General features: G+C 30.9%; 1 long non-coding RNA gene across 1 annotated transcript; it reads left to right on the forward strand.

The window, feature by feature from the left end:
* Positions 1–916, forward strand: LOC145819707 (uncharacterized). The gene is made up of 3 exons (XR_014360475.1): positions 1–266; positions 362–411; positions 534–916. It is a non-coding gene; the product is annotated as an uncharacterized LOC145819707 (long non-coding RNA).
* The last annotated feature ends 2,213 nt before the right edge of the window (positions 917–3,129 follow it).

Below are 3,129 nucleotides of genomic sequence, written 5' to 3' on the forward strand. Positions count from 1 at the left end.
CATTGTGGAAGCAATCAGCTCTATGGCTTACCTCTCTCTCTCTCTCTGAGGTGTTTGGAGTCTCACGATAGATTTTAATGGTTGCAGGATTACAAAGAGCACAACAATGACACCACCGTACACTTTGAAGTTATTATGTCCGAGAACTTGATCATGGCAAAGCAAGAGGGCTCGCTAAAGAAATTTAAACTCACCACAACTATCAGCACAAGCAACATGCATCTGTTCAACCCAAAAGGCGTGATTAAGAAATATGAAACCCCTGAACAAAGTATGATTGTACTATACACCAGTTCAGATTAACCTCTAATCATGTATCAAATTTTCAGGTTATTTACAATTTAATTCTTTTGATTTGTAGTTCTTGAAGAATTCTTCCACGTAAGACTTGAATTCTATGAGAAGAGAAAGGCAAGTTGTCTAATGTTGTTGTGTTTATCTTTTCTTCCCATTTTGATCCCTTTCAACTCATTGGTTTTCAAACAGAAAGTATGCACCTCATTATAATCATCTTACTTCATTTTATTTTACAGCACTTCACTGCTCTCATTATCTGTGACAAGGAGGTTATTCAGTGGATGACTTTATGGAATGCATTCAAGGATGAATTTGAGAATGAAAAGAACATTCTTGGTGGTTCTTTAGGACGATCAAGCACAAGGTTGATGCTTGGTGAAAAGAACATGTTTGGTGAAAAGAACGATCAAGCACGAGGCTGATGCTTCAAAACCATATATATTCCTTCCTGTTTTAGAATTTTTTTTGGATTCTTTCATTGATTTTCCTTTTAATTTTTGTTCAATTACTTATTGGTTTTCAATGGATGGATGTTTAAAACTTGTCTCAATTAATGTTTTGAATGGAATAATTGTAAAGTTTGGGATTGAGCAGGAAAATATGATGAATTTTAATGTTATATTTGGGTTGGGTTGAATGAATTTTGTTCAATATTGGATTGAATGTTTATAAACAAAAATTGATTGTTAAAAAAAAAAAGAAAGAAGAGATTTGGCGACTAACTAATTAGTTGTTGATTGTTTAATGTCATTTGCGACTAAATAATTGGTCGCCAAATTCTACACTTTTGCAACTAAAATCATTGGTCGGCAATTCCTTACCTTTTAGCGACTAAATTATTAGTTGGCGATTCCTCAACTTTTGGCGACGAAAACAGTTGGTCGCCGATTTTTTGCTTTTGGCGACAAACATATTTGGTCGGGAAAATATTACTTTTCGCGACCAAAGTGTTTTAGCGACTAAATTAATTAGTCGCGGTAATGAAATATTTAGCGACCAAAAATTTAGTTGGCAAATCCAACTTTTCCCGACCAACCAAAATTTTGGTCGCGAATTACTTTTGCCGACCCTCAATTGGCGACTAAAGTAGTGACCAAAAAAATTGGTCGCGGATAACTTTTGCCGACCAAAAATGGGCTTTTAGCGACCAATTTTTTGGTCGGCAAAAGTGTTAATTCTTGTAGTGAATATAATTGGAAATCCTATATAAGATACAGACCAAATTTGTATTATTTAATTTAGTATTTTTTTTTTTAATATGTAATTGATTGATTGTGTTATGTGTGAAGAGAATGAATGTTAATAGCATTGAACTTGTGAAAATTAAAAATTAAAAATTTACATTTTGATAGTCATGTGGTCCAAAATAAGACTTCCGGTTCAATGCGAAGAGAAAAGCCAATGTGGTTGGATTTGGAAAACGAGAGAAGTATGCCTTCGTTTGGTGTGTCAACTTTTTTTCTTTTTTTTTATTATTTTAGTAAAAAAAATAAAATAGGCTAAATGAATAATAAGATAAAATGTCACATTTAAATCATAATCATTTCATTTTTTTCTCACAAAAGTCAAAAAAGATATTTTAAATGAGACTTTTTAATCGCAAGTTAAAATAGTCAAAAAATTAAAAAAATCAACCCACATTCCAAATAAACCAACAATGTATGGAAAAAGGAAAATGAGATTATAGAAGTTCATAATATGTGATTTAGCAGTTTCTATGTATTAGAGAAGATCTGGATATCTGAGATTTTCTATTTTGTCATCAGCTACATTGCTTTTTAACACCATTATAAATTTCAATTTCAATTATCTCAGCACTTCGTTTTCTATAATACGAATAATTATAGAATTCTTTCTACTAGTAACTCTTTTTTTTTTTTTTTTTTATATATATGTTTCTAGTTCATGTCATACAAGTACACTTTTCAAAATCATGAAAGCATTATTTGTTAATGCCAACACGATTTTAAAATTATAATTTAAAAAAAATATTTGTATAAATACTTGCAGTTGAAAAATTGCCTCTCAAAAGTCCAAGCTTCTGCTAGGTCAGAATTTGCCTTTCCCACTAATTGAAAAAGATTTTTCCTTTCAATTGTAAAGGTTCCAGTTTTCTCCATCCCACTATTAACATCTGAGAATTCTGTAACTATCCCATCAACCTATAATAAGTGTTAGTACCAAAAATTTTAATATTTCTTCCATCTTAAAATATTAGTTTTTTATTTTATTTTTTATTATCTTAAAATATTAGTTTATTTTTAAAAATTAAGATTTGAAATAATATGAATTTTTTAATTTATTCTTTTTTTAAATTCATTAACAATACAAAAAGTACAATTATGACTAAGGATGTTAATTTGAATCCGACCCAATAGAGACTCGCCTCCGACCGGATTAGAACGGATTTTTCTCGAAAATACCCTCGACAGTCCGAGGATAGTATTCGAAACTGAATCCCCTAGAACTTTCGGACCGGGGACGATGATAGGCTCTTCGCTCGTCCCCGTTTTCGCCTCGAACTGGAATTACTATTATACCCCTCTATATATATATGTGTGTGTGTGTGTGTGTGTGTGTGTGTGTGTGTTTCTCTAGAGATTTTTTGACTCATTTTAGGGTTTAGGTTCATTGGTGTTTGTTTTTTTTTTTTTTTTGTGGTATGGGTATTGTTTTGTATCTTGTTTGTCATGTTGTTGTTTGAATGTTTATGTTTGGACATTGCTAAATTATGTTTTTATGTATATTATTTTTATTTGTCTCAAAAAATAAATAAATAAATAAAATGGGATATGCAAAATTCAAAAAAAAAAAAAAGTCGGGGATTTTTCT

Source organism: Camellia sinensis, chromosome 2, assembly GCF_055761805.1.
Source record: "Camellia sinensis isolate YWXY chromosome 2, ASM5576180v1, whole genome shotgun sequence".
NCBI lineage: Eukaryota > Viridiplantae > Streptophyta > Magnoliopsida > Ericales > Theaceae > Camellia > Camellia sinensis.